This window comes from Corapipo altera, unplaced genomic scaffold (genome assembly GCF_003945725.1).
Source record: "Corapipo altera isolate COAL_440 unplaced genomic scaffold, ASM394572v1 98, whole genome shotgun sequence".
Classification (NCBI taxonomy): Eukaryota; Metazoa; Chordata; class Aves; order Passeriformes; family Pipridae; genus Corapipo; species Corapipo altera.
Window position 1 is genome coordinate 1,790,344 of NW_020884914.1, and position 23,448 is coordinate 1,813,791.

The 23,448-nt window shown below is 40.3% G+C and overlaps 1 protein-coding gene and 1 long non-coding RNA gene across 4 annotated transcripts in view; one reads left to right on the top strand and one right to left on the bottom strand.

The window, feature by feature from the left end:
- Positions 1-6,231, bottom strand: part of LOC113952722 — a 30,744-nt gene extending 24,513 nt beyond the window's left edge. The window contains exons 1-3 of one of the 2 annotated variants that reach the window (XR_003529630.1): positions 6,104-6,231; positions 3,665-3,814; positions 3,157-3,255 (exon numbers count right to left, since the gene is read on the bottom strand). This is a non-coding gene — a long non-coding RNA (uncharacterized LOC113952722). Of the gene's footprint in view, positions 1-3,156; positions 3,256-3,664; positions 3,815-4,541; positions 4,637-6,103 lie in introns of those variants that run through there. The other variant, XR_003529631.1, reaches the window with a different exon arrangement.
- The window catches only part of SHISA9 (shisa family member 9), a 174,510-nt gene that overhangs the window by 47,047 nt on the left and 104,015 nt on the right, over positions 1-23,448 (top strand). The gene's annotated exons all lie outside the window — the stretch shown is intronic.

Consider the following 23,448-nt stretch of genomic DNA (forward strand, 5'->3'; position numbering starts at 1 on the left):
TGCTCTGTGACCTTGACACCACTACCTAGAGAGCTGACCTTTAAATGTATAAGATAATTCAGGACAGGTGTTTCCTCAGACTTTCAAAATATTTATGCCACTGACTCCATAATTATATATGTTGCTGACTGTTGGGGAAGGGAATTTAACAATATATTTAATATTTAATCTGAAGGCTGCAGTTATGGTATTGACCAATGTTCCTGTGCCTTGTGACCTTAAACTTCTCTCCTGGCTGTGATCTGTGCTTTGTGATTTCTGGTTGATGATCATCATGTGCAGCTAAAATGTAGCAATTTAAAAAACATTGATAAACAAAACCTTATTTTAGCTCTATTGAATTGATTGCTGGAGATTGAACATGGAACACCTTTCTTCCTGTTTCTGGGGGCTCTCTCCCCTTCTGCTGTTTGCTGTATTCGATCAGGAATGACTGAATCTGCCAGAACTGGTAGAAATTAGATTTGTTCAGAAGCTCGTTCTAGAACTTTGGGAATGAGCTGGATTAACTAAATCCATGGACCAAAACTTTGTGATGCAGCTTCTAGGGAGGAAAGCACTTGGACTGGTCTTCCCATACTGTAATAGTAAATATATGTCTGTGTGAGACCCCCAGCCACCAGCTCAGAGCAAGTGAGTAACTCAGGACCCTGAATCCCTGAGTTAGCAACCCTTCTACCAAAGCTGCAATCAAAAGGAATAGCTACAACCAGATATGGATGTGCTGCTTTTCCAGAGATGGAAGCTCTTCTAGTGACGACTAAACTTTCAGTGCCCACTCAGCTCACGTAGAACAAAGAATAGTTATTACAAAGATGAGAATTTTTGCTTATTGGTCAGCTCTATACAATTGATCACAGAGAGAAATGTTGCAGTCCCCAGGCTCCTCATCATACTTCAGTCTTGCATAGCTTACATACTTGAAAATGTAAAGTAGGCCTGCAGAGAGGGACTCATGTATTATAGTGAATGAAAAAGCAACGGAAATGAGATTTTTTAAAAAAATCAGTTAAAAATGTTTCTAATCAATAGCACATTCATATTTACAAAACTTTAAAATCAGTAGGGCTATAACATTCTGTCACTTACAAGCATTAGAAACAATTGCAATTCCTAGCCTTGAATGAACTTAATTCTCTGTGGCTGACAGTGGTAATTTTGACTGTAATTACTGGAGATCGCACTGTGGATGATTCAAATGGCAAAAAAATTCTTAAGCCAAAAATTGCAGGTGGAAAACAAACTTAGTATTAGACCTACAATTAATTGAGGGACATTAAAAAATTCTGTATGATTTTTATGTAACAGAAAAGCTACAGCTGCATCCAGGCCTTTTTTCTTTATTTCTTTTCAACTTCAGGTTGAGGGTTTTTTTTGTTTACCCTTCTGTTTTACTCCTGTTATATAGCAGCTCTCACAGAAATCATATTACAATAAATTTGACTTTTCAAAGCACCTCTAAAATGTCATATTACTACCTGGTAGGTAATACAAAGTAAATCAGCTCATCTGGTGTAAATTTTAACTGCCTGTTGAAATAATGGCTTGTAGTCGGTCTTGATCAACATAACCACTGCCTAAAAGTTGCAGCCTCAAAAACCACCTATAAACCAAGCAAACAAAACCTCCACAGGGTTTGTAAAGGCAGAAACAGTCAATTGGATCCTCATAAAACAGACCAACCAAGTGTTATGTTTATCTAAATTCTTCACACTCCTTCTTTGAAATGAAGAGACAGTGTCCACATATCCTTCACAGTTCATTAATCTTACCAGGATACAGTGGCATATTAATCAAAACTAGTGAAAGGAATGCTGTCCACAGCTGACTGTAATGTACACGAGATGTCTCATTGCATTTCTTTGGAGAAGCATGTATATCTGGCAGAGTATTCATAAGGATTTAATTGCAAACATAGGCAGCCCCAACACTTGCCTAAATAAAAATGCAAAGTATCTTTTATCAAGAATGCCTTTGTTTACTGAAAGTAACTTGATCCTTGAGGAAGAAAAACAAAACAAAATTAAAATTCCCTGTAACACTTCAAATTTCGCCCAGGAGTTAATTTATACCTTCAGCGAGATGGTGAAAAAGAGATTAGTTGTCTCACAATTAAAGAAAAGGAAAATGAGCATTAGAAAATAAAGCTATTTGTACAGCTTGACAATTGTATATATATTAAAATATGCAACTTTGGAGTGTACCCTGGAGTTGACAGACTAACTATGATATAGAGGTTCAGGAAGAAAAATGACAACAGATTCTTTGGCTTTGCTTTTCTCAGTTTGACTGCTGGCTAGAAATCAATACCACAGCTGCCATTGACTGAGTCTTCATCGCTTTTTCCATCTTCAGGAATGAGATTTTTGAAGTTAGATCTTATCAATCATTACTTTAATCACTGGTTTGTGTTTTATCAAGCAGCAGATATTGATGTTGGAGGCTTTCAGTTTTTAATGCCGTTTTAATTCCTAATAGTTCTCTGCACTCATTGTAATAATAATGCCTTAGAAGTAGGCTTTAAAAAAACCATATGCACACTTTTAATCCTTGCAATAGCATACTCCAGACTGCACCTACTTGGTTGTATCTGGTTTAAGAAGTCTCCCTTTTTGTCTCTTCTCCTGCTTTGAAATATTTATTTGTTAAATTCTCACAGAAGCGACTCTGTCAGACAAACACTGTGAGGTACAAGGAAAGAAGACCCTATTTTCCAACTCATCAATTGTCTAATGAGTCTTAGCATTTAACTATTGGGAAATAATCAACTGATCCCCCCCATCGACAAAAAAAAGTAGAAAAATATCAAATATTACCTAAAAATCAAATCAAATTTAGTTATGTTGAAGGAAGAAATCTATGTTTATGTGCTACTGTATTTTATTTTCCTGTGTTGTTATATTTCTCTACTGTATGTTTTTCTGTTTACATGACAGTGCCCTTGTAAAAAGTGCAGGGATTTTTGCCAACTGCACATATAGATTCACATTAATTCATGATAAATATTTTTAAGAAAATCTGTATTTCAGCAAGGTGAATTTTTAGTATGTCTGGCACTGGATTTTCTCATATAATATTTCATTCATTACCTCTACAGTTTTCTGCCTTTCAGCCCTGTGGCTTATTTGTACTAATTTCATCTGCTATAAAGCTTACCTGTAGGTCCTTTGCACAACAAATGTCTTGGGGTAGCAATAAAAAATAATCTGATTCCCTTGTCTGAAATGTAAAATGTTGGTGTTGCTCCACTGTTGCCTACAAAAGAAGGAAAAAAATGAAGGTCAGTCATTTAATGGAAACAAATATTGAAAAGAGATAAGTGCTATGTTATGCCAAGGATTTGATTCTTGACAAGCTCCATTTGCTAACTTTTAAAAGTAGTGACTGAGGATGTGTTCCCAACATGTAAGCAGTGAAGTTTTATTGTTTCTCTTCCACAATCTAAGGAAACAGTTTTGCTGGTTTTGAGTTAAACTCTTTGCTTTCAAGTATCAGACAAATCGAGTGCAGCCCCATAGAACCTCACGCTCATTCTGAATCCAACACCATTACAGAGGCCATAACAAATGAGTGTTTTGGAATTAGGACACCAGAAACTATTTACCAGAGGTAAAATGGTTTGTAAGAGACAAGAGAGATTTAAACACGAGTTTAAATTACTCACAGAGAAATCCCCAGACTCTGTGACCCTCCTTGTGTTGTGCAAAGATGAACACGGAGCTCAAATGAGAGTTGGTGTCAGCACATTCTTGTGCTACCAGAGTTTTTTATTGTATCCTTATTGGCATTCTGGCTTTTCTTCCCCTCCATTTATCTAAGGAAAAAAAGTTTAGAAACATTAAATAAGAAATGTCTCAATTTCTAAATTGAAATTATAAACATATTCTTTCCGCCCACAAAGAATCCACTGGAACTTCTCCTTGGCATATTTTGGCCAAGGTTTCTTTTTAGCTTGTACAAAGAGTACCAAAGGAGGAAGGATCTGCTCTTCCTCACCAGCAGGATGACACGTTTCACAAAGTGAAAGCTGCTTAGAAAGAACACACAAGTCAAACATTTTAGATCTCAGTCAGTATTGAGCTTTATGTGCTCCTTCATTTGAGGTGAAAAATGTTTTAGAAAATAAAATAAAAAAATTATTAAATATCTATTTAATCCTGGATATCTATTCAGGAAACTTCTTGTCAGTGCTTGCTTTTAGGTGGGTCTCACATGGACCAGCCCAAGGCAGCACACTGGGACAGGGACACAGCCATGTCCCTCCTGTTTACTGTCCTCCACCAGAGCTCTGAACACCAGCCCAGCTCTGCCCCTAAAGATGGGCTACAGATCTTAGAGACTGATGCAGGGAGTCCCCACAGCCCACCATCCAGAATGCCTTTGCCTTCCCATGGGAGAGGATTAAGACTGTTAGAAGGAGGCAACGAGTGGGAGTTTGAAAGGAAATTTCATGCTGTGAAAACTGGAGCTGCCCCAGAGAGAGGCCACTTGGGAGCATCCCCTGGGAGCAGTGGGAGCAGTGGGTACCTTGGATAACTCACCCTGCCAGTGAAAGACTATGGGCTCGCTCTGGCAGTGTAGTCCAGACATGTGGAAGGAGACATGGGGGTTCTTGGGGCCACGTGTGTCTCTTTGGTGACACAGGACTTTGGGATCTGACTGAGAGCAGAGGCCAAAGGAGGGGACATTTACAGTAGCCCAGTGCAGTTCCTGCAGCAGTGGTTGGGATGGGAACCTGTTAAGGGCATTTTTTCACAGCTGGTGCTATAAAATCAGCCTTCCAGCACATCCTTTCTGCTCCCTGTCTGGTACTAGACACCATGGAGCAGGAGCAGACGTGTAACCTCCTGATGTTTGTTCCAGCACTGATTTCATAGAGCGGGGAAGGGAGAATGTGTCAGAGGAAGGCTCCTCCTGTTATCCACACTCCAATGTGTGGGTTGGTACATCATCCGTCAGCGCCTTGGGAAAGGAAGAGGAGCTTGCTGGAGATGTGCAACATTTGCTTTTGTATTTTAATTTCCTGTTCCATGTCATGCCTCTGTGTGTCTCATGGGATCACCAAGTGATCAGCCACCAACTCTGGTTGATGATCCCTTTAAAAGCAGTTTGCTGTGCTCCTGCAGAAAACCAGACAGTCTTTCAGGCAAAAGCAGCACATACAAAATATGATATATTTGCAAAAAAATGTGCCTTCCCCTCTTTGAAGCTGCCTGTAATTACATATCTAGGGAATAGTTTGATGTTTACATTTTCAAGTATGCGACTGCTTGTATTTAGCATAATATTTTTCATCTTTTCCCTTTCTTGTTGCACTTTTTGTGGTCATAAATTAAATTACATTATGTTACAAAAAGAATGAGGATTAAGAGCAAGTCACAGCAGCCCTGAAACAAGAGGCCAACAACCAGTAAGGCACTTTTAGGTGGTGGCTATGTCCCCTGAGCCTTCTGGAAGAGATGCCAGCTGGCTCACTCGAGCAGCTCCCATTCAGAAGAGAGTTTGGCTACTTCCCATGATGTCTAATGCCCAGAGGGATCCACTGCCTAGTCTGACATCACTTCTTGGGGAGGAAAACTGGCCATCTGCCACGGCCTCTGCCCCCTGCAGCCAGACCAAATGTCTCCTGCTCAATAAAGATGGCTTTGGGCCCTTGGGTTAAATTCTTCTCTTGGATTTAGGAGCATCAATTCTGAAAACCTTAGTTGGTTTCAAAGGAGATATTACAGATTTACATCAGTTTTCTTGTGATCAGAAGCCAAAGCGAAGCCTGGAGTACATAAAATAAATCCAGCCTTTTGGTCTAAATTTATAAGGTTCCTTTATAAAGCCTTCAAACAAGATTTATCCTCTAGTTAAAAATACATTTCAGTTGGCTTCATTCTTGTCAGCCATTGAACAACATCCTAAAAATCTTGTTTTTCCACTAACACAACACTTATTATTTATATATTTGTATACCTGTAAACAGTACCTCAGAAATAATTTAAACTACAAACTTACTGTCTTCTTTAAAAAAAAATTGTGGCTTTCTGATTATCCTTGAATTCATTTATTGCTTTCACAAACATTCTCCAAAAAGCAGCTATCTCTGCTTCCATACCTTGCATGTATCTGCTTTATGGCTGAGTTGTCCATTGATGTGGGCCTCCTGCTGCCTTTGCTTGATCTTCTCACAGAAATGGGCCATTCTTGAATTTGGAGGTGGTGATCTTAGAAAATGAGGCAGGGGAGTTGCTGGAAAAGAAAACACATTCTAAATGTTAAATGTTGCCTCAGAAAATCCCATTATGGCTCTGCATCTGCCAAAGGTTTCCCATCCTCCTCTCATTAAGTGAGGCACTTTAACCAAATTTTTCATCGCCATTCGTTATTTTCTAGACATCTGTCCTGAGCTCAAGTTCTGATTGACAGAAATGTTGAGCACTATTTATTGCAACACAGATGACTAATTTGTAATTTGAACATCAAAAGCTTTACTGTTTTAAACACCATGTTCAGAGCACCTCAGCAGCACACCTCCAAGTTAGAGGATACTTTTGACCTTCATCTCTGTGTGCCTCAATTAAATGCCAACCCTTATCTCACAAGACTTTGGCAAGTTAAATTAATTAGTCATTGTGAAGCCCTCAGAGACAGTGGTGATAAATGAGACAGAAAAGTCTATGAGGGAACTATTGCTCTTCTGAGACGGTTTGAACAGCAAGAAACAAATCAGGCTGGTGCCACACACAGCACAGGAAGTGTGTCACAAGGTGCTGGACAGCTTTTTGGGAGAACTGTTCACCCTTGGCACTCAAAAAGGCAAGGGGCCTATGGAAAAAGTGCTGAGAGATTCTGAAAAGCATATGCGTGAAGAATACAAGTACACCTGTGTAGAAAGTCTTAAATTTTGCCATTTTCCAATTTTTAATGATGATTTTGCAAACTTTGAAGTGTTTCTACACATAGTTATGACAGTGTATTTGATACCCCAGCAGAACAGGTGGTGACAGCAGAAAGTTTTATTATATGTAACAGCCCTTTAGTTTTCCTTTACTTTGTGACTCATATTTTCATTATCATGCTCTTATAATTAACACTCAGAAGTTTTTTCACTAATGAAACTACAAGACTGTCTCTGGTAGTATAAGAAGTAGTCTCATTAGGAATAACACATTTCTTAGACACAATACTGAACTCAGTGTATAGTTAATTATCTGTGTTTTTCTCTCAAATGAAATATATATCTTCAATGGTCTCTCATCATGCATTTCACTCAGAGCTTTCACTATGTGCATATCTTGATTACTGAGAAAAAAAAGATAATGGAAAACATCTATATTGCAAGTAAAAATACATATTTCCATTAACATAATGGAAGAGATTTTCTACAGAATTATGGCACTGTAACCACTGCACCTTTGTCACACATTGTGTAACATTATTTTATTTTTTCAAGTTTAAAGCTTGGCTATAAGCCTAAGCTAGAAAATTTAAACATGAACACTCTCTCCTGTTACCTTTCAAAAAAATCAGATTTTCTAGTGCCAACTTTAGTTCCAACTACACAAAGTTTTCTTCTTCCTAAAAGCTGGGACATGCCCTTCTGATCCAGTACTTGCCATTCCGACAGCAAAGTCAGAATCTTCTCTCCTATTCACTTCAAAGAGATTTAAAATTAATGAACTTCACAACTGAGAGTACAAGCCATTTGATAAAAATTTTGCTGCGGTTAAAACCCAGCAGAAACCATGGAGTCAGCATGGTTTTACAGCAGGCTGAGACTGAAACAAAGGGTCCCACATGCTGCTGGACCTTCGGTGCTTCTTAAGTCCACTGAAACATGTGTCTGACACTTCTGTGAGCTTGTTCCACAACCCAACTTCTCTGCTGGCCAGAAAACTGCCTCAAACTTATCTCTTGCCAGTTTACAAACAACTGGTTTTGTGCTGTCCCTTCCTCCTCTGTGGTATTTACTTTGTGGATATATTTTCCAAGAGTAATCGTACCAACTCCCAGCTTTCTTTTGTGGAGCTAAAGGAGTAAAACTGTTAAGCTGCCTCTCACAGAACAGACTTTGTGTGTCTGTTCTTTTGGGAATGCCCTCTCTGTATTTCCCCTGTTCTAAATTCAACATTTTGGTATGGATGTCCAGGACAATAGTGTAGTGAAAGTCTTTCAAGAACTTTCCATAGCAACACTGGTATTTCCCCTTTTCCAGATGCAAAACACTTCATCTGCACTTTCTAACAGTGTACTACCTAGGAAAAAGCAGGTTTTCCACAGCAGTGGCATGTGAAGGTTTACAAGTATCCTAAATTTAACATGCCCACATCTTTTGCCTCATCTGCTGTTCCAGCAGAGAAGACTGGGACAGTACCTTGAAGCAAATGGTACACAAATGGTATGCAGTGAAACTCTGAACCAAATCTAAATTCTTCTCACCACAGTCAAAGCAACTGATTCTTTATTTCAAAAAGACCAGAAAAGAGGACATACACACATAATCTATAGGAATATTCCCCTGAAAATTTATGCTTACTGCCTAGTAATGTCAAGAGCAAAGTTGTAGAAATGAGCTTAGAGAAAGCCAGTGCTATTGCTGCCAGCTGAACTGGAGGGGTTGGCAATGTTGGGGATGGGAGCAGGATTCAAGCTCCATTGCTTCTGCTAAATTTTGGGATATCAGAAACCCATGGAGCACAGCCCCTCAGGCAGCCTGGCAATAGTCCAGCTCCCTGCTGCATCAGTCCCCCACCAACACTGCCACCTGCCCCACTGGCAGCAGCCCTGGGTGGGATCCTGGGTGAGTTCCTTGTGTCTGAGGAGGCTGCAGGACTCTCTGCATCCCTTCTGTGTGACCTTGCCATCGCCACCAGAGGAAGTTTACACTTTTCTGTCATTTACACACTGAAAACTATTATTCGAAATTATGACAACTGTCAATTTTCACATAATTAAAGAGGGCTCAGTGTAGCAGAAAAAAACAATGTTTGTACTTGTGCTCGCTCATCTCTGCCCCCTCCTGAGAAGAGAATACTTAATTTGACCAGATTCTTTATGAGGAAAAAAGTGGTTCTCAGAGACAGCTGGAATCTGAACCTTCAAGTTTGAACATGACAGCATAAAAAATAATTCCTCATTAAAGACAATAAGTATCTGGTTGATGTGTCAGGTACTTCACAGTCTGAGATATTGTTAAAAATGCAACCAGCCATGGAGGTTTCAAGAGGAATCTGTATATATGCCATGCTATAGTTGATGACAGAAATAAATCCTTTACATACAATGTCAAAGGCAGAATTCTTCAGCCTACACAGACACAATGAAAAGCAGGATGATCCCAGATGATATTTTTAAGTCTGTACCACTATTCAAGATTACACAATCATTCATTTGACTTAAGAATTAATGAGAGGTGCAGAGATGAGAAGACCAAAGAAAGGAATGAGAACTTCACAGATGCCCAGTTTACTATAAATACCAAAATATTGTCTGAAAAGACCATACAAGTAAAAGAACCAGAGAACAGTGAATTTAGTGAAAAATTTGACTGGTTTTTTCAAGCCCTCTATGTCTCTTCTAAGAGTTGTGTGAAACAATTTTCCTTTGTGGGGACTTTTAACAATTTTTAACGAATTATTACAATTATTTTTATTCCTGATAAAAACTACATATCTTGCGGGTAGTAAGGGCACAATCCTGTCTTAGGGAAAGAATTTTAAATGTTCACACATTTCTTCTATGGAAAAACCCCAAAACCAAAACAGCATTCCAAACACATTTTGTTGCTGTCAACAGGTTTTAGTGAATTTTTTTTAAGTCAGTGATGATTTTGCAGAAGTACTTTTTAGTTTGGTCAGTTGTGTCACTGTCAGGGAGTGATGGGCAGCTGTGGAAGCTGGTGAGCATTGACTGGGCACTGACATGTGATACTAGACTGGCCATTTGATGTGGGGGGGTCCCTTGGCACCCCAGGAACACACATTGCTTGCCTCACTCCCATGGGGGCAGAAGAAGGTTTTGCTGGTGTGTTACAGTCAGAGGGGAGGGTTTGGTTTATTGTCTTGACCCACCTGCAGCAGTCAAGTGCAGGGCTGCCAACAGATACCCCAGACTGCGCTGATCCTGTGCTTAGGTACCATAATATGCCTTCTTTATTTCCCACCTTTTTATCACCCACTTCCTCTGCCCTGGTCTCCTCCACAACACCCACCTAATTACTTTTTTTCCCATTGCTCCCAATTTTGCTACATTCATCCCAAATTTGTCAGTTCTGATTCCCTTTCCAATGCCTTTTGTGGTCTCAGTGCTGCAGTTACCTTGCAGTGCCTTGCAAGATGTTACTCCCCCAAAGGTCTCCAGAACACCTCCCCAGTCATCTGCAGAGTTGGGCCTTCTGTTCCATTTCTCACAAAACTCCCCCTTAACCACCTGTGAAGCCCAGCCATTCTGCCTGGTGCTGGCTGCAACTTTAGTCATTTTCTCACACTCTTATCAATCATGTTCAGCACTTTCTCCTGTAATGTCCAGTAATTTTCCACATCCCATTCCCTTACCTCACCTCAGGCCAGGGCTTAGTCAGTGACTTCCTTTTTTTCCATCTTTCTTTTTCCCATCCTTCACTCAATCCAGATGGATCCTCTTCAGTTTCCCTAATTTTCAAATCCCACTCCATTATTTATCTACAAGATTCTTCCTTTCTTCCCCCTGCTCAGTTGTTCCACTTGTACCATGAATTAAGGACATAATAGCATGAATACTTCTTTCTCTTTACCTCCCCCTATCAGTCTGTTATAATCTGAAGACAGTTGCTGGCCTAAAAGAATTTTAGTTAACCACAGAAAGACTTCAGCAAAGAGAGGAATCTTGCTGTCAGACAGAAGGAAGTGCTTATCTGGAGAACAGTGGTGGAGCTCTAATTCTTTCTCGAGCCCCTACTGACTGTTCATGAGTACAGAAGTACAGCCTCTGAGGCAAGAGAAGAGATAGTATTGGTTTAAGATTAAAATTCAGGTGTCTTTCACTTGAAAGCACTTTGAAACCCCCGTTTTCCCCCATAAATGTCTAAAATTCCTGTCTCTTTGAAGGATTTCAAGGTAGGAATCCAAAAACGGACGTATCCAAAAATAACTTGAATCTCTAAAGATTTTCTTAATAACAGTGAAGTATTACAGACACATTCCCCTGCCCTCCCAGCACAGTGCAGTCCTGAGGTACAGCACTCTGCAGTCATCCTTTTGTCACTTCAGATTCCCTGTCTGCTCAGAGCTCCATCCAACCAGCGCTGCAAGCCTCTGCCATGCTGAGTGGAACACAGCACTCCAGCAGCAAGGAGAGGATCTGCAGAGGAGGAGGAGGTAACACAATGTGCTTGGAAGTAGATGTCATACCGATGGAACTGCTTGGGTAATTAAAGTGAGCAGGGAAGCTGAAGGGATAATACAGGCATCAGGATGACTCCAGTGAATTTGAGATTGTTATATTGTGTTAGGATCTGTCTTGTAATTTTCTCCTTTTCAAGTGCTCCCTCTCAAATTTATATGGTATAACAAAGATCGGAGAAATTAATTATTCAGATTTCATTAATTTCTTTTGGCTATAAGCACACGTCCTGAAAGAAACAAATTGTAACTTTTGGATGGTTTGTAAAGTTGTAGGTTTTGATGATTCAGAACTTTCAGTTGGTTTCCTACAACTTAGTCTCAACTGTGTTCCTTATGCAACCATAGATTTAATTTCTCCACCTAAATATTCTTTTCTTTAAGAATATTTATTTATTCTATTCTTTTTTTTTAACTGCGAGTGCATTTTCTTCCATTAGGTATGGATTTACCACTGCAGCATGTACTTCTTTGTGTCATGTCAAAGTGGAGCAGCCATGAGATGGTTCTACCTCTTATTCAGATGAGGCTACATCCATCTTGTCATTAATTATCCAGAGCTACAAGAACATCCCCCTTTTAACTGCAGTGTTAAATTTTGTCATATTCTGAACAAAAATGCATTAGAACCCCCACACTAAATACAAAGTAATGCTGTTCTCTCTTAAATGTGCCTGGAATTGCACTACCATCACCCTTCTTTAAATTAAAATCTCTTATTACTCTCCTTTATTTACATTATGCTGGGTGATAAAAATGGAATTGGAAAAAAAAGATAATATAAATGTTATCATCTTATCTTCAGATTCACCAACTCAAATCTGCCTCTCAGTTCTCTCAGCCTGCACAAGAGAGGGTGGTTGGTACAGTAAGGGAAATCTCCTGAATAGGATGGCTTGGATGTAAACAAATCCAGAGGCACCTAAGGCTTTAAAACTTCCTGACAGCACAGTGTTCTGAGACACCTTTCATGGGGGTAACCACTGTCTGGTGATGGGGGTGGTTGTAGCTTTGCCTGCAGCATTCCCGTTTCTTCTCTGGAGTCAGCTAAAAGCCAGATCAGGAAACTCGGAAGCGATGGTTCATTGGGAGGCAGGAAAACTGACATTAGCATTGAGTTCTGGGCCTTGGATGAAACAAACTGCCACCAGAGGTTCTAACGGCCTGGAAGCTTTGATGTAGCTGGAGCAGGGATCCTTTGTTTTCTGTTTGTAAAAAGCTCCCCAGTGGAGTTTTTGTTTGGGTTGTTAAAATCTGTTTAACTCGAAGAGCTGACAATAAGCACTTGGGAGCAAAACCATCTCTTTGAAAGTCTTTTTGCTGTTCAGCTGCATTGGCCAGCCCTGCCAATTTATAGCTCTGTTACCTCTCATGGCTCCGAAGGCCGCTTAAGCAAACCATTAAGTTTTGCTGAACACTCTGAGCACCACAGTGGCAAAATGTGCACTTTCTCTATAGCCTAGAAGACACTCAGAACAAAAACATTTTTTCAGTCACTGTTCCCCATGCCATGGCATTAGGCAGCTTGAGGTTTCTGGTTTTAGTAGTCAAGGACAACCTATGCTTAGCAAGGACTTAATTTCAGATGTATCAAAGCCCTGAACGAAGAGTAGAGCATGTACAGCAAGTATTAAGGACAGTGTTGTTTTACACTTAATGTTCCTGAGTAAGGCCACCTCTGCTCAGTGCCTAACACAACTCACTGACCAAGGTCGTTCCACCCACAGCAACTGATCTGACAAGTGTTACTCATTATTTCCAAAGTAAACTCATGAGGTCCCTGCCTCATGCTCACGGCCAGTGCAGCTGCCTCTTTCTTTTGCCAGGGCCTAAATGATGGGCACAGATGACTGGGTCACCACTGGCTGCATCTTGTGCCTTTAATCCTGAGGTAGGAGAAAGGTTTAAATGCAGCATAGCAGGTAGAGAATATGTGTCTGATAAAGTGGTCTGTGCAATCCAGGTGACTCTGTGGTGGGATACCTGCACCCCATGTCAGCTGTCAGATTGGGCACCTCCAGCTTAGGATCAAACCTACAAACACATGCCTGTGCCATCCCATTCCTACCTAAGGAAGCCTCACAGAATAAGATCTGGCATGTCTGTACAAGCAGAAAAACATCTGCTCCCAGGTGGATGCCACAGTGTGCATTATCAAAGCTTATCAGATTGAAGTGGTCCATAGTTGTGGTATGTTCAGCATAACAACACTAACAATACAGAAATAAATGATGGTCTTAAAAGTTTACTGTTCTGTTCTGAAAAGTCTTCTGGGGAATTGGTGAAATTTTGGCCACTGTGAACCCAAAACTTCTGAAAGATAAGCTCTGTGAGAGCACCTGATTCTACAAGGGAAAACACATTTGGAAGAAAGGAAGCCAAACTTTGACAAGTTTTTCAACCACCTTTAAACAACACTTGATAAATTCAATCTCTGCTAGATTTTAGACTGTGTTTTTCTTTCAGCCTGAGGCATCTAGAATAGTACCACTTCAGCCTGGCCTTACAGCCTCTCCTCCACACTCTTCCCTGCTCTAATTTACTCAGGTTGCCATGGCTAGAAAAAAATGGGCGCAGTAGAAAGGATAAACATCTCCTACTTGCTTTGCCACTAGGGCCACTTTTCCCCCTAGAAACAGCAACAGAAAGAAGGGATTGAAAGTGAACTTTCTATGCTGTAATTCTCTGTGTGAACGAGCAAAAGGGCCCTTTGAGTTTGCCTGTGCTCAAGTTCCCATTCAGATTTGTAAGCACAGCCAACTGCTTTTACTCTCCTGACAGTTACAGAACCTATTCCCACTGCAGAAGGCACTGGATGGAAAGTCACTACATAGCAGTTGTTTGAAAAAGAAACAAAGAAGGAATTTTGCTTAATAATTTTATACTGCCTTTATCTACCAAGAATGGCAGCACTTTTTAGAACATTTGGAGAAGGCAGGAGGTGTTTTGTGGGAAGTAGTAATGAAAAATTCATGAAGGATTAAAAATAGTTGGATTTTTTGGGTTTAATTCAGAATCTCTTTATATTTCCCTTAGTTTCCTTCCCTATTTTTATTGAATATAAACAAAGAACTTGTTCTAAAAAAGTTAGATGAATGAGAATGAACTAGAGTGAAATAAGAAATAAATCCAATAATTTCTGAAGTAGGTGGTTAAACTCTAGACCCTCTATCTGTACCCAGGTGTCAAAGTGATATGGTTTGTTCTGGCATTCCACCATCCACAGATTTATCCACAGTCTCAAGGAATTTGTAGGTGATAAATTCCCTGACAATCTGTCTATTTTCATTTTTCACCTGAGGAATGATGGCCTGAGACATTGTAGTTGCATTTAACTTTATCCAAGCCTTTCACCGAGCCTACACGCCTTCTCTTTCACACTGCTTGAATCAAGTGTTCCTGTAACACAGGGCTGTGGAGACTATAGGAAAAGGGATAGAGAAAATGCAAGAACAGAGATAATTGGTGTTATTCTGAATCATATTATCTGGAAGATCTCTTCAGCTGTAGCCCACTAGATGATACCAAGAGGAGTACTTAAAGTGCCATTCTCTAGTGCAGGAACCTTAACATGCTCTTACAATTATTCCTCCCAATTTACCCAGACATTTCCAAGCCTTCAAAAACACTGCAGAAATGAGGTAGAAAGGGAATAGGGAAAATACTGCCACTCCTTGAAGGCATGTAAAGCCCCTGCAAGAAGACTGCCAAGCCATGCTGAGCCAGGTTTACATGATGCCAGAGTACAGGGTGACAGGAGGATGTTGGAGAGGTAATTTCCAAACTGGTACCTCTTTCTATGACTGTACCTGGGCTTCTGCCTCATGCCCACTGTGGTTAGGTCTCAGAGGAGGGAAGCAAATTTGCCATCTTCTTTCTAATTTCCTTCTATTCATAACAAATTTTATTTGGTCACAGTGACCCAAACAAAAACTAGGTATTTGGTAGTTTCCTATAAAGTGAAGTCAAAAGACCACCTTCACTTACTAGTTCCCTGGTAACTTGTTCAAGGATCTTTGCAGAAAGCTACCAAAAAAAAAAAAAAAAAAAGAACCCTGAGTTAGGTTACTCTTTCAACCTCTAAATTTCAGAAAGGTTTCAGGGTTAATATTATTTTTGCCTGTTTTCTTTTTCTCACTATAAATACGATGAGCAGAAAGATGTTGCCATGGTGAGATTTTATAACGTACTTAAAGGCCCTTGTTACAGTTATGTACCACAGAGCCACCTTCACTTACGTGTGAATTGTAAAACACGTGAAAAATCACCCCAAAGAAGTAGAGAGTCTACTGTCTCAGATGTTCACAATACTCAATTAAAGCACAGATGTCACAAATACTTTAGCAGCCACTCTGTTATTTGGAGACCTCTGCATTTACAGCCAGAAAGAGGGAAAATGGTTGAACCAAATCAATACAACTTACACCTAAATTGTCATCATTATCTGAAGTCCAGCTTTGTAGTAAACTGCATTAGGGATTACAAATGAAAACTAACACAGAACTCTTGGAATCCAAGTTATCCATTCCTACACCACATGCTCGAGATCATTTTTGCACGGACCCATTGAAATGCGCTGGGTTTGCTCTGAGTGCTGTTTTGCCACAGCAAAAGGCAGAGCTCTGAGGAATAACTGAGGTATAGAATCCTTTTCTCAGGAAGGCAGTAGCCTGGGGGCCAGGGCTGCACTTGAGCTAAGTCTGTGCTGCTCTGAAAATAGTAGGCTCTGGAGCAGACACGGCACACCAGGCTCTGCCTCCTGTCCATTTGACTTCCGTACTGGAGCAAACCTGTGGGCACCATGCCCAGGCACTGCTGGTGGCTTCCTTGTTCTCTTGGCAGGCTCGAGTATTTCCCTCGAGTCTGAACTTGAAGGTTCAGTGCCTGTATAGCTTTTATGTCTGAGAAACTTCTGGGGCTCATCTCAAACAGATAACATGGGCTCGTGCCCTGGAATTTCTCCAAGAACTTTAGAGCACTTAAACCTCTGGCAAACCTGTCCATATTGCTGCTTGTCTGGGATAGAACTGAACAGCTCCCACTAGAGAGGATAAACTTTAATTAACATCTTTTTTAAACAAGCATTTTAAACAGACACAGTAAGGCTTTCTCACTAGCCCCAGAAAGAAATATAACCCATCATGAGCTTATCACTAGCTAAATTACAATGTCCATCACTAGCTAAATTACAAACACCATTCTGAGTCCAGTTGGGAAAGGGGAAACAAAGATCAAAATAGTCTTTTCAGAGCTGGATACAGTTAAATTGAGAAGAAGGGTGTGCGATTGCTTGTTATGTGAATGCTACTGTGGCAGTGCTATTGGAAAGAATTAACTCTGAATTTCCAAAGAAGTGCCTCTTCTAAGGTTATGGACTCAGCTGTGTGTCCACGTGAGCAGGGACAGCAGCAGAGGGCAGCAGTTCTTGCACAGGGTCCCTTCACTTTGTATGTTGCAAAGGCTTGAGAGAAAGGAGTCACAGTGACTCCCTTCCTTTGACCAGTGCTAACTCTTGGTTCCACATGATCCTTGTGAGGCAGCCAGCTCAAAATGGCCAAGGAGTGAGGAAAAACCCTGTAGTAACCTGCAGCCATTCACTGACAGAATCAGGGCCTTCCAAAGCTCCAGTAGAATTATGGGGATTTACACAGAATTTGTGGATGATGTGTGGTGGCCTCCTGTGTCAAACTAAAATCACACATTTAATGTATTGTTATCTACTTAATGATATGTCATATTGTATATATAGTCTGGAATTTACTCAGATTTCGGAATGTTTCATCGATTTTAGAAAACAGAATTTCAAGTGTAAGCAGTGCTCTACTGCTTTGGAAAAAGGTGCTAAACAGACTTACAGGATCAACCCAAAACTTCAGCACTTTGCTGATAACATTTCTAAGGTTGCCTGGGCTGTATGCTGTATTTTAGAGTTCTGAAATAGTTAAATTAAAAAAAAAAATCAAATCACTGGTTACAGTTGCTTTCAATAGTTATGAATCATTTAGTTCAAAAGCAGGTACTCAGTTAATGACTGTATGGGATATACCTCCTGTGAAGACAAACCTAAACACCAATTATTGTTAATAAGAGGTGTAGTATAGTAAGGTTAAATATTCACCAAAGGTATACAAGCGGGGTAAATACTCCTGGATGCCTGTGATAAATCTGATTTCAGTCTGGAAGCGACAGGGATTGTTCTGTTACTGCAGCCCAGTGACACGAGACAAAAATGTGCTCAGAAGTTAATAGCTAAAAAGAACAAATCTATAATTTTAGAGGTAGGGATTGTTTTACTTGTATATGCTGACAGATACAGTAAAGTCATCATACATGACTGCAACCATCCATACACAGACAGCTACTGCTACAGCTACACCCACAGGGGATGTGGCTTTGCTGCTACAGTTCCCTGGTAGTCCCAAGCAACAGGAGTGCTTCCTTGTTGTGCTAAAACTTTGGATTCTACTCAATATTTAGCATTTGGAATCTAGGCAATTACAAAATATTTTTATAATCATGCACTATGGCCTTTGACCCTCCTTCTGCTGGAATCAGTGAGACAACTTGTCTCCTAAGAGGTCCTGAGAGTCACAAGAGGTCAGATCAGATTCTACTGCCAGGCAAATATGAAGTGTTGCATTTAATAACAGACTTCATCTGACATAAATGAGAGAGCCAAATGTACCTAGGAAAATGAGAGTTACAAATCCTTTTAGTTTTCAGAAGATATGCATATACGGTTAAGGAACCCCAAATATGTTTGGAAATATTGTCAGGACATCCCCAGTCTGAGACACAACTTTTATCTTCTGTCTGTTTACTGATGATAATGGAGTGGCAATCATTTTTGCACAGTGAGTGAAAGACATTACCTATAGCAGATATGTACAGCAATTATCTGTTAAAAATTCCACATACCCCAAAAAACTCTTTTGAGCATTTAGTATAGGAATGTAGTACAAAAATTTTGAGAAGTAAAGGAGTTTCATAACAAACCAAAGTCAAGAGTACTGTCTGATAACATGCTGAGAGATCACAATAGGAAGAATAGCAATATCACTTCCCTTAATTGTCCTGATTCACCCAAATCCACTCCAATTCTGAATTAAAAAAAAAAATAATAAGGAAACGTGGCTTATAGCTGCGCATTGTTGAGTAATATTTTCAGATTCAAACACCATTTAACCCCTTCTGATTATCTGCAACCCTTCCTGATTATCTGCAACCTATGTTTGGTCTGAATAAGTCAGTGTTATAGCAAAACCAATAGAAAATTGGATTATGTATTTTGAAAGTAGCAGGAAAATATTACAAAAATTCTATCTGAACTCATAAATGCCAACTAACAAGAAGCAGAAAACACAGATGAATACATTTAAAAAAAAAAAAGAAAGATAAAGAGACAACAGTGGTTATGTTGAAGAAAACAATGCTCAGCAGAGTAGGAAGTTTTCAAAAGTTCAGAACTTTGTATTTCTTTATAAAATATGTATAAGCTGTAACAGCCCCTTCCTAGATACATGCAGCTGCATTTGAAGTACTAAACCAAGGACACTTCAGAGTTATGAGAGAATAGAAGCTGAACAGACCTTCTAAAGTGTGAGCTGACTTATTTTATTGATGGCCATGAGTTTCAGAAATGGCTGCATTGATTTTTTATTTTCCCAAATTTTTCAAATAAGTGACTTTTGAAAGGGAACCTTCCCTGTAGCAGCAGAGTTCAGCAGTTCTAGTAGGCTGAGAGAGGGTCAGTCACTCTGCTGTTACAGCCCAGGCTGTGCTGTGGTAGCTCAGACCAGTGCCCAGTGCTGCTGCTGGCACCACCAGCAGCTCTCACAGCCAGCTGAGATCTGCACAGTGTGAGAGACTTAAACAGCCCCTGGCTCTCACTCACAAACTACCCTCAAAATATGCCCTTCGTGCTCTGAGGTATCAGGAAAGTCAATTACAGGTAGGGGTTTAAACAGTCTCTAATTTTAGTCTTACATTTCCAGCTTCCTACATAATCCCTCTAACACGTACTTGACAATGTATCTTCATCCAACTGGCTGTGCATGCAGCTCCTTGGGAAGAGAAAGTGTGGCACAACCAGCAAAACAAGAAGGGACACCTCTCTCTGTTGTGCTCAACAGACCCTGTTTCTCGCTCATGCCCTCAGTCCTTCTGGAGGAGAGATGAACGTGATACCCCTTTGTTTGTTCCAGATCACAGAATCACAGCATCACAGAATCATGGAATTACAGAATCTCAGAATAGTTTGGGTTGGAAGGGATCTCTGGAGATCATCCAGTTCAACCCCTCTGCCAAGGCAGGATGACCCAGAGTAGGTTACACAGGAACACATCTAGGTGGATTTTGTATGTCTCCAGGGAGGGACACTCCATGCCCTCCCTGGGCAGCCTGTTCCAGTGCTTTGTCACCCTCCATGGAAAGAAGTTCTTCCTTACAAGATCCTTACAAGATCCTTACCAACATACTGTCTATGAAAGCCTTTCCTTCTGCTCTGTATGTCCCTTTTTATGTCCTTTAATGACCCTTTTTCCTCTGTTGTGGAAGAACAGCACCTATACAAGGACATGAAGACAAGAAGTGGCCTTGTGGAAATCATAATAGCAAAATGGAATATAAATGTGTTCCCCATTGCAAAAAGCAAATCATACTTTAAGTTTACTATACTGTTGTTTTAAACATACAACCTTTTTCAAATAGACCTGTGAAGTAACCACACACATACATGCATTCAAACAAATGCAGAGACAGACAGAAAAGAGGAACACAATATGTATGAAGAAATAAACCACTCTCTTATGCATTCATTTCTTTCAATTGCTTAGACGAAATGGAAAGCATGAGAGCCAGCACGTTATATCCCAGTATTTATGGGTGCACTATCTATTCTCACTGTGACGTACATGAACATTTCTGTACTCACAATTTCTACACATATGCATTAGATATGTGCCCTATTTTTATCCTGTCGCACAAGCAAAGGAAAAGATAAACACGGAGCCATTTCCCTGACAAATAAAACAGCGAAGACAAGCCCATTATCTCTGCGGCCATCCATCCATCTCGAGCTCTATTTGGCATAAATGGCAATGGCTTTCAATATTGCCTTTTTTCCCCCCGTGTTTTAGCAATTTTAAAGTATTTTTACAAGTGGAAGAGCGGCACTGTTTCCCCTGGTTTCCATGGCTGCGCTCTGTGCGGTTGCCGTGGGGACGCGGGGGGTGTGTGGGGGGGGCTCCGGTGCCGCTCGGGGGGCGGCGGAGGGGGGGACCCCGTGGTCTGGCACTTGGGAAGGGCGAGAAATTTAATTGAAAATTAAGTGGGTGCTGCTTCTGAAGTGAGTTACGTGCGAGTGGTTTAATTGTGCAGGAGCGCAGGAGTCCCGGCTGCAGGGAGCGGGAGGCACGGGGGGAGGAACGGGCGCTGGGATGATTCAGTGTCGGGGCAGGTTCGGTGGTGAAAGCCTTGCCCGTTCCTGTAGTAGTGCTTGAAATAAGGATCACAATGGGATGCTGCTCCCGGAACCGGGCAAGTGAGCAAAAGCGTGTTGAAAAGCATCTCAAAAAGCAGTAAGAGCAGAGCGTAGGTTGCACTGCAGCAGCCCTGGGAGACAAAAAGGCTGTGTGGCACATGTTCTGCCACTTCTGCAGAACTCCCTGGAATCAATCTGCAAGGCAAGGATCCCTCTGAGATGACCCCCGAGAAGTACACCGGGCTTCTTTTTGTACAACGCACTAAATACTTGGTACCTTCAAGAAATTTCCTCTTATCAAACAGCTGCATAGAGAATCACGTGATTCTTACTTTGCCCCGAGGTTTCTCTGTGTGCAGTTCCTTTTCTTCCACAAAGTTTTAGTGGATAGTAAACTGTAGCTGGATGGCAAACTCTGGGGGAAGACATTACAAAATCAAATGCAACGAGCCTTCAGAATGGCTTGGGACTCCTAATTGCTCCAACAATACCTCTTCTGGCACCAGGGTAAGCAATAACGACAGATTGGAAATGCTTTTGAGCAGAGTAAGGTAAAATAACTACTGCAAAGGAAATGGATAACGAATGCTGCACTAATAGAGGGTATCTCACCTGCCTCTTATTGTGAAAAAAAATTATAATACAATTTTTCATTCTTACCCAAATGGACTGATTCAAATAAGAATTTGCATTGGCTGACAACAGTCAGTATCTATGTCTCCAGTCTCCTTTTCAGGTGCCCCAGAGTAAATTGGATAGATAATTTAACCCTTACTAAGAGTTATAAAGAAATTCCATGAAATCATTGTAAGACATTATCAATCAGGATTTTGCCAGCCTTCCAGCCACCTCCTCACCCTGAGTACTGCTGCATGCAGTTGGAGAAACATTACAATACTTATTTATTTTTTTTAATTCTTGCAACCATCTCTCTAGTGAAATTTCTAGGATCTTTTGCTAATGTTGTCATTTCCACTTTGAATGCAAACTGCTCACTAGGTGGTTTCCAAAACACACAAAAAGACTGTCCCTATTTGTGCAATTTGCAAGACAGATCATTTAATCAATTTTAGAGGAATTAACACTGGACAGTTTATGCACAGTTTGGGTTTAATGTAATCCAGCATGAAATAAGAGTCAAATTAATTCCTTATCAATAGAAACCCCAGTACATTGTATCTGTATTTCTAAAGTTGGAGCTTTGTTCTTTTTATAGCTCATATTTTGGCTTTGACAACCCTAGTTCTTGGAGCAATATTGCAGATGTCCTCTGTGCGACATGACCAGCCTCAAGCTCTTGCATTGCCTTTGGCAATCAACAGTGAAATAAATATATACATGTGACTCAGTATTGTAACAGTGACTGGTGTGCTAACCTCACTCATTCTTTCTGTCTGTCTGTCGTTGTTATTTCTAGGGCACCACACTATCTGAATGCTAAAAATTGTCCTTGCCAGGAGCCGAACCCACACATGCTCAGCTTCTGAAGGAGCAGTGTAATTTCTGGCACCAGAACACCAGTTCTAATTATGGAAGAACGAATCTCTTTAGAGAAAATATTTGACCAGCATGGTAGCCCCACACTTGAAGTGGGCTTAAGCCAAAACTTGGTTGCAGTCTTCAAATTCTGCTAGTTGATCCAAATTTTTTATTTTTCCTCCCACCCCCATAACTCATTTTTCCATTTTAGGATCAGGGACGGGACCTAAAATACCATCAAATACACATTTCTGAAAATGGTCTGAAACCAAGAAATATGGGATATCTGAGGATTAGTGGGCTGCAACCCAGATCCTCTAAATTTTACATAACACTCCACAAAGCTGAGTACTCCTCTGGACATTTTTTAGATCCTCACATTAGTATTTCTTAGGAATATGCTCAGAAGCCTAACTGAGAATAACAGCTACACAAAAATAAAGCAAATACCCTGTTTGGCAATAAATATAATTGATACTTTATTTAGCATATTCCCCTAGGTTCAGATATGTTCATATTTTGATGGTAATGGAAACATGAATGGAAAATGGGCAGAGGCTTGTGCTCTTATAATTTTAGTGTGCTTTAAAAACAGTTATGTGTGTGTCATTACAGAGGACAATGACTTGGCTTCACAGACCTTGTATTGCAGGGTTAACAAATTAAAGATTTTATGTGTTATAACATTTCTGGAGAAACAGACATTGTAAGTCATTTGAAGGAAAACTTGTCATTGTGTTTACAATTTGAAACCACTGAACAACATTAAATACCCAGCCTGACTGAAGGTATGGGCTCTTTCCCTAAATAACAGAGAGAAATGGAAGCCTTAAAACTCTGATTGTGACCTGCAGCCTTTCTTACAGCATATATACCAGATATCTTAAATGATTGCTTTGAAACCAACCCAAATTTTAACCTGGGTTGCAGCTGTTGGTATTTTGTAACCCTCCACGTAAAGGTCCTGCCAGTATGTTACAATGGCAGCAGCAAAACCACTTAAGAAACTATAGTTACTATGTTCTGATAACATTTGTGAGAGTGAACAGGGAAATTTTGAGTTAATGATGCAGACAAGTATAGCCTATGGGAAGAAAATTCAAATTTTGAGGTCAGGTCTAA